Raw genomic sequence first — 12419 nt, forward strand, 5'->3', positions numbered from 1 at the left:
CTGCATTTCACATATTCTTTTACCTCGTTGTTTTGGTTCTTCTTGTGTCATTGTTCACCATTATTTCCCTTTTGCCAAGTAGAGAGCGTGTATTATTAAGTACAATAAATGTATTAAGTGAATTAAATAATAAAATATACATGACATTTCCTCCAAGTTCTAAAAAGTTAATTTTAACTGTATTACATTTTAAAATGTGAAACACATACATAAGAAAACAAAAACTACCCCTAATTTACCACATATATTGATACACAATGGTTATTATATAAACCTTTCTCATATCTTCAAGTATCATTAAGAATTTTCCTTTTTGGTCATAAATTATCAATAAATGGAATACCCTGAATCATTTTTTATTACAAAATGAGGTTATATGCCTCTTTTTTTCTTTTTAACTTTTTATAATGGAGAATTCCAAGCATATACAAAAGGAGACCAAACAGAATAATAATAAGTAGACAAAACAGGTGCATTCTCATGTATCAATCACTGTACTTCACTAATTATCACCTTGTAGTTCCTCTTATTTTATCTTTACTCTCATTTTCTCTCCCCTTTCCCATATTACTTTGAAGCAAATTTCAGACAGCATATCATTCCATTCATAAATATTTCAGTATATACTTTTAAAAACTTTGCAGAGCACAACCATAATCCCATTAGTAAACTTAAAAATATTAACAATACTTTCTTAATATCATCAAATAGCCAGTAGGCTTTCAAAATTGTATTTAGTTTGTTTATTCCAGTCAGGATCCAACAAGAACCACACATTGCATTTAAGTCTGTTTATTCTGTGGAATTCTCTTTCATCTTTTTTCCCTCCCCTGATTTTTTAGTTGAAGAAGTATATTGTCTTGTAGATTTTTTCATAGTGTGGATTTTGCTTATTGCATCTGTGTGGCATAATCTACAGGTTTCATTGTCTCCTATATTCCTTGTAAATTGGTAGTTGATTCCAGAGGTTTATAGAATTCAGATTAGGTTTTTTTTAGCAAAACTGCTTCATAGGAAACTTGTGCACTCTTCTGTCAAAGGACATGTAATATATAATTTGCTATTTTTATAATTTTATTTACTGTGGCTGTGCTGAGTCCTCGTTGCTGCGTGCGCTTTTCTCTAGTTGCGGAAAGTGGGCGCTGCTCTTTTCCTGGTTCCTGGGCTTCTCATTGCAGGGGCGTCTCTTGTGCAGCACGAGCTCTAGGGCACAAGCGCCTCAGTAGCTCAAGCACACGGGCTCGGTCGTTGTGGCTCCCAGGCTCTGGAGCACAGGGAGAAGGGTTTTGGTGCTTGGGCTTAGTTGCCCCACAGCATGTGGGATCTTCGAACTAGGGATGGAACCTGTGCCTCCTGCATTAGCAGGCGGATTCTTCATCACTGCGCCAGCAGGAAACCCCTCTAATTTACTTTTCTTTTGTCATGTTTAATGCCAGAACTCATTAGTTCAGTAGGCATTGCAAAATCATGGTATTTAAATTCTATCACTTTTATTTCATGTATTATTTGGGACCATTTTCTAAAGAGATGACATCCCTTCATCTGTTAAGTTTTTCAATGGTACATAACATTGGAAAGGCAGGATAAACATTTCTTTATATATATCAGTTTTTAAAACAATGAATTGGTTCCCAGCACCCTCCAAAGAAACCTAATTTAAAAATATTTATCTTTATGAATTTGTACACAAAACTGAAGTGGTTTTGATGTTTCAACCCACTGCAGTTAGTATTTTCATTGATGATCACTTGTTCCTGCTTTGATCACGGGGAGTTTCTTCAAGTTGTTCCTGCATTGTTTTGATACAGTCTTAGTAGTCTGAAAACTTCCATGATCTCTGATATAACAAGGTGCTTTAGTCTTAACCCTCACATTTTCTGGCCCAGTTCTCATATTTAGTATCATTTATTTCTTTAAGGAGCCCTAGTGGGAGTCCTTTTCCAGGGAAATGTTTGTGAAACACACAGTTGGGCCCACTGTCCTTGTCGCAGGTACATGCTCATCACGCAGTCGTGTTCGACTCTGTGACTGTAGCCTGTCAGGCTCCTCTGTCCATGGGATTTTGCAGGCACGAGTACCGGAGTGGGTTGCCATTTCCTATTTCAGGGTTGCTGCTAGATTTGTCTTTGTTTCTAGCCCCTTCCGAAAGATCTAGGAAAGAAAAACTAAGATGAAGTACTTCATGAGTTGAAACTGATTCCTCCAGTTAAATTTAGGAGCATGAAAAATTTAGAAGCGAAAAATATTCCTTTTATGTAAAAGGAACACTGTACCCCTGCTCCCATCTGTTCAGACGGTCAGAAAGTCCAGTCTTTTTCCTAAAACTCTTAGAAATTTCTACCAATACCTGAAGAATGTTTATATATTCTACAGATCTAACCTGGAGGTTCTTTGCTGCCTTTCCCCTGCCTGTTCCCCGAGCCCCTGTTGCTCCCTTATCCTTCTAGGTCACTCTGGAGTTCTCAGAACATGAGACTTCTTCTTTCTAAGATTGTACATAGTCCCTTCCCTTAACTCTTTTAAATCTGTTTTAGGCTCTAGTGAAGTATTTAAGTAAAGCTTTACTGAGTACCCAATCACATCAGAAGTACAGGCTCTAAGCAATTTATAGTCTCAGTCTGAGGATCACTGCCTACTCTCCACAGATTACCACAAGATAGGCTCTAATTTACTCACAGTATCCATGTCCTCCACGCAGAATGCAAGGATTTCCCCTTTTTTGATGTCGAAGGAAGAGTGTTCCCTTCTTTGCCTGTCTCAGGTGTACCCTCTTGTCCTGGCTTGACAATATTAGGAATATCCAGGAGTAACTTCATCTGCATCCACAGGGTACAGTCTGCTTCTCTACACAGTCTAGTTGAAGTAGTCACCAGGGGTGTCAGCACGAAGGTGAAGATTTTTGTCATGACAGCAGTGGTGTGTAGGTCCTAGCCTTTGCCTGTTTGATCAGCACCTCTCTGCCTCTGCCCCATACCTCTGCTATAGTCATCTGATCCTATGTTGCTTCATGTTCTCTTTCACCTTTGCTGCCTTTGCTATTGCTTTTGTACTTGTGCAGTACTCTCTATATTCTTCTTTTCTAATGCATTACATAATTTATTATAATTTTACATGTTCTTCTCTGTGTTTCCTATTAAGGGAAATCATTGAATAGAAAGATTTAGTTCTTTTAATTTCTCTATTTTTGGTGCCTGGTATAGTACTTCAGTTCACTTCAGTTCAATCGCTCAGTCGTGTCCAGCTCTTTATGACTCCATGAACTGCAGCACTCCAGGCCTCCCTGTCCATCAACAACTCCCAGAGTCTACCCAAACCCATGTCCATCGAGTCAGTGATGCCATCAAACCATCTCATCCTCTATCGTCCCCTTCTCCTCCTGCCCTCAATCTGTCCCAGCATCAGGATCTTTTCAAATGAACTTAGTATTTAGGTATAGTACTTAGAACTAAGAAATTGGTTCAGTTCGGTTCAGTCGTTCAGTTGTGTCCAACTCTTTGTGACCCCATGAACTGCAGCATGCCAGGCCTTCCTGTCCATCACCAACTCCTGGAGCTTACCCAAACTCATGTCCATTAAGTTGGTGATGCCATCCAGCCATCTCATCCTCTGTTGTCCCCTTCTCCTCCTGCCCTCAATTTTTCCCAGCATCAGGGTCTTTTCAAATAAGTCAGCTCTTCGCATTAGGTGGCCAAAGTATTGGAGTTTAAGCTTCAACATCAGTCAATCCAGTGAACACCCAGGACTGATTTCCTTTAGGATGGACTGGTTGGATCTCCTTGCAGTCCAAGGGACTCTCAACAACACCACAGTTCAAAAGCATCAATTCTTCGGCACTCAGCTTTCTTCACAGTCCAACTCTCACATCCATACATGACTACTGGAAAAACCATAGCCTTGACTAGACAGACTTTTGTTGGCAAAGTAATGTCTCTGCTTTTTAATAGGCTGTCTAGGTTGGTCATAACTTTCCTTTCAAGGAGTAAGTGTCTTTTCATGGCTGCAATCACCATCTGCAGTGGTTTTGGAGCCCATGAAAATAAAGTCAGCCACTGTTTCCACTGTTTCCCCATCTATTTGCCATGAAGTGATGGGACCAGATGCCATGATCTTCGTTTTCTGAATCTTGAGCTTTAAGCCAACTTTTTCACTCTCCTCTTTAACTTTCATCAAGAGGCTCTTTAGTTCTTCTTCACTTTCTGCCATAAAGCTAGTGTCATCTGCATATCTGAGGTGACTGATATTTCTCCCAGCAATCTTGATTGAAGCTTGTGTTTCTTCTAGCCCAGCGTTTCTCATGATGTACTCTGCGTATAAGTTAAATAAGCAGGGTGACAGTACACAGCCTTGACGTACTCCTTTTCCTATTTGGAACCAGTCTGTTGTTCCATGTCCAGTTCTAACTGTTGCTTTCTGATCTGCATACAGATTTCTCAAGAAGCAGGAAGGTGGTCTGGTATTCCCATCTCTTCCAGAATTTCCCACAGTTTATTGTGATCCACACAGTCAAAGGCTTTGGCATAATCAATAAAGCAGAAATAGATGTTTTTCTGGAAATCTCTCATTTTTTTGATGATCCAGTGGATGTTGGCAATTTGATCTCTGGTTCCTCTGCCTTTTCTGAAACCAGCTTGAACATTTGGAAGTTCACGGTTCATGTACTGTTGAGGCCTGGCTTGGAGAATTTTGAGAATTTCTTGACTAGCGTGTGAGATGAATGCAGTTGTGAGGTAGTTTGAGCATTCTTTGGCATTGCCTTTCTTTGGGATTGGAATGAAAACTGACCTTTTCCAGTCCTGTGGCCACTACAGTGCAGCACTTTCACAGCATCATCTTTCAGGATTAGAAAGAGCTCAACTGGAATTCCATCACCTCCACTAGCTTTGTTCATAGTGATGCTTCCTAAGGCCCACTTGACTTTGCATTCCAGGATGTCTGGCTCTAGGTGAGTGATCACACCATCGTGATTATCTGGGTCGTGAAGATCTTTTTTGTCCACTTCTTCTGTGTATTCTTGCCACCTCTTCTTAATATCTTCTGCTTCTGTAGGTCCATACCATTATTGTCCTTTATTGAGCCCATCTTTGCATGAAATGTTCCCTTGGTATCTCCAGTTTTCTTGAAGAGATCTTTAGTCTTTCCCATTCTGTTGTTTTCGTCTATTGCTTTGCATTGATCGCTGAAGAAGGCTTTCTTATCTCTCCTTGCTATTCTTTGGAACTCTGCATTCAAACGGGTATATCTTTCCTTTTCTCCTTTGCTTTTCTCTTCTCTTCTTTTCACAGCTATTTGTAAGGCCTCCTCAGACAGCCATTTTGCTTTTTTGCATTTCTTTTTCTAGGAGATGCTCTTGATCCCTGTCTCCTGTACAATGTCACGAACCTCCGTCCATAGTTCATCAGGCACTCTGTCAATCAGATATTGTCCCTTAAATCTAATTTTCACTTCCACTGTATAATCATAAGGGATTCGATTTAGGTCATATCTGAATGGTCTAGTGGTTTTCCCCACTTTCTTCAACTTATGTCTGAATTTGGCTATAAGGAGTTCATGATCTGAGCCACAGTCAGCTCTCACTGTTGATTTTGCTGACTGTATAAAGCTTCTCCAACTTTGGCTGCAAAGAATGTAATCAGTCTGATTTTGGTATTGACCATCTGGTGATGTCCATGTGTAAAGTCTTCTCTTTTGTTGTTGGAAGAGGGTGTTTGCTATGACCACTACATTCTCTTGGCAAAACTCTATTAGCCTTTGCCCTGCTTCATTCTGTACTCTAAGGCCAAATTTGCCTGTTACTCCAGATGTTTCTTGACTTCCTACTTTTGCATTCCAGTCCCCTATAATGAAAAGGACATCTTTTTTGGGTGTTAGTTCTAGAAGGTCTTGTAGGTCTTCATAGAACCATTCAACTTCAGCTTCTTCAGCATTACTGGTCGGGGCATAGACTTGGATTACTGTGATATTGATTGGTTTGCCTTGGAAACGAACAGAGATCATTCTGTCGGTTTTGAGATTGCATCTAAGTACTGCATTTCGGACTCTCTTGTTGACTGTGATGGCTACACCATTTTTTCTAAAGGATTCCTGCCCACAGTAGTAGATATAATGGTCATCTGAGTTAAATTCACCCATGCCAGTCCTTTTTAGTTCACTGATTCCTAAAATGTTGAAGTTCACTCTTGCCATCTCCTGTTTGACCACTTCCAATTTGCCTTGATTCATGGACCTAACATTCCAGGTTCCTATGCAGTACCTCTCTTTACAGCATCAGACCTTGCTTCTATCACCAGTCACAACCACAGCTGGGTGTTGTTTTTGCTTTGGCTCCATCCCTTCGTTCTTTCTGGAGTTATTTCTCCACTGATCTCCAGTAGTATATTGGGCATCTCCTGACCTGGGAGTTCATCTTTCAGTATCCTATCTTTTTGCCTTTTCATACTGTTCATGGGGTTTGCAAGGCAAGAATACTGAAGTGGTTTGCCATTTCCTTCCCCAGTGGACCACATTTTGGCAGACCTCTGCCATGACACCCATGACCCATCCGTCTTGGGTGGCTCCACATATAATGGCTTAGTTTCATTGTGTTAGACAAGACCGTAATCCATGTGATCAGATTGGCTAGTTTTCTGTGCTTGTGGTAAGAAGTTGTAGAAGTTTGTATATCTCCTGTTTCACTTTTAAAGGAGAGTTTTTATTTTCATTAGAAAACCTTATTGTTTTGGTTCTAGGATGAGTATGTAGAATATAGAACAAAACGGAAACAATCCTATTCAAAAATTGGTGAGGAGTTTTACTCGGCAGTTCTTCAAAGAAGTTATAGTGATAGCCAATGAGCAGATGAGAAGGTGTTCAAACACTACTTGATGTTTAGAAAATGTGTATCAAAACCACAGTGAGATACCACTTCACACCCAGTACTATGGCTTTAATTAAAAAATAAATAAACCTAACATAACAAGTATTGGTAAAGATTTGGAGAAATTGGAACCCATGTGCACTGCTGGTAGGAATGTAAACTTGTAAATCTGATGTGGAAAAAAGTATGGCAGTTCCTTCAAAATAAGAAAAATGGAATTACCTTAAGATCCAGTTAGTCTGCTTTTTAAATATGATTTCACTTACTTTTGACTGTGCTGGGTCTCTGTTGCTGCGCGGACGTCTCTGCAGTTGCGGTGAGCGGTGGCCGCCCTCTGGGTGCGGGGCGCAGGTTTCCCACGTGCCGTGACTTCTCTTGTTGCAAAGCACCGGCTCCAGTAATTGTGGCACCTAGGCTCTGGAGCACAGGGTCAGTAGTTTACCGCAGGGGCTTAGTTGCTCCATAGCAAGTAGGATCCTCCCAGATCAGGGATGGTACTCGCATCTCCTGCATTGGCAGGCAGATTCTTTACCCCTGAGCCACAGGGAAGACCCCAGCTATTCCAGTTTTGAGTATGTACCCAAGAGAAAAGCTGAGACTTGAAGAGGTATTTGTATACCCATTTTCATATTTATGGAATTATTACTTACAGTAACCAAAAGATGATAGCAGTCCAAGTATCCATTGATGGGTTAGTGGATAAACAGAAGGTGGTATACATATACAGGGGAATATTGTTCACCCTTAACCGGGGGGGGTACCTCTGACATGTGCTGCAATGTGGATGAACCTTGAAGACATCATGCTAAGTGAAACAAGACATTCACAAAAGGACAACTATTGTATGATTTCACTCATATGAGGCATTTAGAAGAGTTGAGTGTTGTGAGGAATGGAGACTTCTTTAGTGAGTGTAGAGTCTCAGTTTTGCAAAATGAAACAAGTTCTGGAGATAGGTGGTGATGGTTGCCTGACAACCTGAGTGTACTTAATGCCACTGAACTGTACACGTAAAAGTGGTTAAAATGATAAATTTCATGTTATGAATATTTTACCACAATTTAAGAAAAAAAGAAAAAGGAGGCCAGTAGAGGAGGAAAAAGAGTTGGTTAGTAAACTCAAAACAAAATAGAAGTTTGAAAAAGCACCTGCATGTTTCTGCTTTTGCTTCCCTTTGACCTCCTTTGAGAACATGCCCTAGTTAACTAGCTGGGGGGTCAAGACTGACACATGGAGGATGGCTGAGCTGTGCGAGCTGAGGCCAGCCCACACCAGGCAGCTGACCACAGACTCAGGAGCAGGCACAGTCATGAGCAGCCAGATGTGGCCCAGATAGCAGAAGTTCCCTGGTGCCCCACTGACTGTGAGGAATAATAGATAGAGAAATGTTTTCTTATTTTTTCGGGGTGTGGGGGGAGGAGAGGGGAGTTCTTTAAAGAAAACGAAAAAAGGAAAGTCTTACTTACATTTGGGTGCTGAATTTGTTCTAAAACCCTGTGTGTTTCACTGGAACCGAAGAACTCTCTTGGCTAATAAAAATGAGGACTGTATTTGACTTGTGCAATGGACCACGCAGTAGATCAATAGTGAAGACTTGACAGCTCTTTACTTCTCAGACTGTTACATCCCACTGTCTCTCCTTTATTTGAATTTTATGTGTGGAAAAGTAAAAATCTCATTTTTCATTAAGTTGTTAAAATATAAAATTTGCTTCACAAAATAAATTAAATATATACCCTTTCTCAACATCTAGAAGAACTCCCTTCTTTTCTGTAAACTCAGTCCTCCAGTTTGAACTTCTGTGTGAGCACATAGCTTAAGAGGCTTTGTGCTTGGGGGGCTTTTTGTGGGCTCTTTTAAGGTGCAGTGAGTAGTTGGATGGATTGTGGGCCAGGAGCATGTTCACTTCTGGATGGAACAGGCTGTAATGGTGAAAGGTGGGAGGCTGTTTGGATTTTCCTGCCGAGGTTGTATTCCTCTCCTCTGCTGTCGCTGGACTGGGCAAGCGCTCCCGCCCCGTTCGCGTGTCCTGCCGCTTCTTGCCAAAGGGCTGTTCACTGACCCCTATCTTTGTTCTCTATCCCACTAACAGTCTTACGTGGCCAGAAGAAAGCCTTCAAAACAATTTTTTTGAAGTAGGCCCTATGAATTTTTTCATTATGAGAATCCAATGAAATGGTATCAGCAAAATGCAGTTATTACTTGCCAGCTAAACAGAATCTTTTATTAAAATTGAATCTTATTTGTATGTTACAGCTGTTTCTAAGGAACTTGCCAAGTAGTTTTGCTGGATGTGTAAAATGCTGTTTTAACTAATGCCTTTATAACTTATCTCTGTATGTGATAAATAAGGTATTTTAATGCCCCACTAAAGGACCAATAGTAATTTTGCTTTTTTTATTTTGTTATATTAAAAGTAAGAAGGGGAGGGGAGTTCAGAACCAAAGCAAAAGAGTCATTTTCATTACCATCTGTCCATAAATGTCCATATCCACTATATAGAGACATAAAAATATCATTTTTTTGATTTAGTGCGTTTAATTGTAGGAGTATCCATTTTTATATTATAAGAGATTTTGTGAAAGAATTGCTTTTTGTGCTGACAAAGGAATATTTATAAAGAGTGTTTTCAACAAGAGCTGAACAGCACATATTGTATAGCCAACAGTGGTGTGATTAGCAGAGCTGGAAGAAGTGGGGAGCTCTAATACTCAACCACATAAGTTACAACTAACATCTCCTCTCCTATAAAGCAGCAGTAATTCAAATGCTAGAAAAGTCTTTCAAGATCGTGAAAATGGAATTCTACTCATACTAATTGATTTCATTAACTATTGATGGAAATAAGTGAGTTTGGACTTACATTATTTTAAGTAAAATAATCAAGCATATATGATATTTGAAAATTGTACTCAGTGTATATAAAATTGTTTATAAATTGTATCTCATTCCTATTGATATTAAGGTCTGCCACAATGTTTCCAGTGTGATTCCATTTTTAAGTATCTGTGTATAGACATATTTTCAGGAGTGTGTCACATACATAAAATGAGCTGTATCTGTAAGAAAAATGATTATAATAGAATTATATGCCTGGAGAAGGAAATTGCAACCCCCTCTAGTATTCTTGCCTGGAAAATCCCATGGACAGAGGAGCCTGGCGGGCTGCAGTTCATGGGGTTGTAAATTGTCAGACATGCCTGAGTGTGCACACACATACACATACACTGTCACACACACACAAATGTGCGTGCACATGCGTGCGCTCTCTTTCTCTCTCTGCATTATGAGGAGACACCATAGCAGAACACTTTGAGTTCTGCATTCAGAGCTGCTTTGAAGGTGTCATCCACTTAGTATGAATAGAATGCCAGATTTCTATTTAAAAAGTAGATATATAACATATATGCACATATGCAACTGAATCACCTTGCTGTGCACTTGAAACATTGTTAGTCAACTATACATCAATAAAATGCATATATTAAGACAAAAAATATTAGAATTATATGGAAGTTTTCCCATAGTATACGTTTAGCAAATACTACTGCTGCTGCTGCTAAGTCTCTTCAGTTATGTCCAACTCTGTGCGACCCCATAGACAGCAGCCCACCAGGCTCCCCCAACCCTGGGATTCTCCAGGCAAGAACACTGGGGTGGGTTGCCATTTCCTTCTCCAATGCATGAAAGTGAAGTCGCTCAGCTGTGTCCCACTCTTGGCAACCCCATGGGCTGTAGCCCACCAGGCTCCTCTGTCTATGGAATTCTCCAGGCAAGAGTACTAGAGTGGGTTGCCATTTCCTTCTCCTTAGCAAATACTACTATATGTTAAAATAAACTTGTGAAATTGAAGAAAACATTGTGTGCAAAGCTTAAATTAAATCATAAACAGGTCTTATCCTTATTCTTAAGTGGATAATATAGCCTGACTATCTTTTTTAAATGAATTGAATTATTTATGCATATTTATATCCATTTAATGTCCCCAAAGTTTTGATATGAAACTACAATTTTATTTGGTAATCTTGTCCATGTTTTACAGGAATTCTCTTTCTGAAGCTGAATTAATATAATTAACAGTCTTTCTTCTGTATCATTTTTCTGATCATTATCTTTAGAAAGAAAAGTTCTAAGACAGAGAATGTAAAAAATGTCCTTTTGAAGGAATTCAATTTTATATATGGTATTTCCTTATAATAATTGCAATATAATATTGTCAATCTGTTAAGATCAAATCTATTTTAGTTTGAAAATGTGAGGAAAATTTATTATTTTCTTCTATTGAGAAACTCCTCATTTAACATAATGCTTTAATCTTTTAAAGCTGAAAAAAAGTAGAAATCAGTTTTGAAGTTGTTTTTTTCTTCCAGTTTCCCTGTTGTTTCATCACCAGTCTAAAATTCTGACTGATGAGAAGACAGATCTAACCATGCATAAACTTTGGAGTGACATTAATCCATATTTTACAAATGCACACTGAGTTTAGTTTTATTTTGACAGCCTCCTTGAAAGAGACAAGAATATTTTCTTTTTGTCTTTTCTTTATAAGAAGTTATAATCAGGGCAGGAATATATTTACAAAATGTCATACCATAAAAACAAATTATAATAGCTGTTGTTTCAGTACCAGAGATTTCATGGTGGATTAATAAGATTTTTTTGTGCTGTTATTACTTTTTTTCCTTAGTAGGAGATTGTGTAAGCCAATTTTCTAAGTGAGGAAAATGAAAATAATCAGGTGCAATAATTTCTCTTCTAATTGATAAAGATAGTTATTTTGGAATATTTAATGTATATACCTGGATGAAAGTGAAAGTTGCTAAGTCTTGTCTGACTCTTTGCAACCCCATGGACTATACAGTCCATGGAATTCTCTAGGCCAGAATATAGGAGTGGATAACCCTTCCCTTCTCCAGGGGATCTTCCCAACCCAGGGATCGAACCCAGGCCTCCCTCTTTGCAAGCAGATTCTTTACCAGCTGAGCCACAAGGGAAGCCCAAGAATATAGGAGTAGGTAGCCTATCCCTTTTCCAGTGGATCTTCCTGACCCAGGAATCAAACTGGGGTCTCCTGCATTGCAGGCGGATTCTTTACCAACTGAGCTATCAAAGAAGTCCATATACCTGAATGCCTATTCAAAAAAACAAGTATTTTGTTAGATTGAAATGCAGTAGATAGACCAGCCATTTCCAAATGAAGTCTTGCAAATGCAAACTCAGCTATAAGAACATCCCACTTTGGAGTGTATTACATATGTTAATTCTTTTAACCCTCACAAAGACCTTCTAAGATAGGTAGTATTATTACTATCTTTTATAGGAGCAGAAATTGATACACTGTGAGGTTAAACCAATTGTACAAAGTCACACAGATGGTGGATAGAACCAGAATTTAAACACTGTGCAGTTCACAGCTGTGTGTGTGTGTGTGTGTGTGTGTGTGTACTGGATAATGGTATAAAGTGACAAATTTCTTGCTGTGAATTTTGGCCCAGACAGCTTGGGAAACACTGCAGTGTGCTATGCTGCTTTCTATGCTTGGCTTCAATTTCTGAGTCTGTTTTAA

At 39.2% G+C, this 12419-nt stretch overlaps 1 protein-coding gene across 8 annotated transcripts in view; it reads left to right on the forward strand.

The window, feature by feature from the left end:
- Positions 1-12419, forward strand: part of LRBA (LPS responsive beige-like anchor protein) — a 758928-nt gene that overhangs the window by 548085 nt on the left and 198424 nt on the right. The window lies entirely within an intron of this gene.

Source organism: Bos grunniens, chromosome 17, assembly GCF_055505025.1.
Source record: "Bos grunniens cultivar Pamir isolate PY7600 chromosome 17, Bosgru_T2T1.0, whole genome shotgun sequence".
Classification (NCBI taxonomy): Eukaryota; Metazoa; Chordata; class Mammalia; order Artiodactyla; family Bovidae; genus Bos; species Bos grunniens.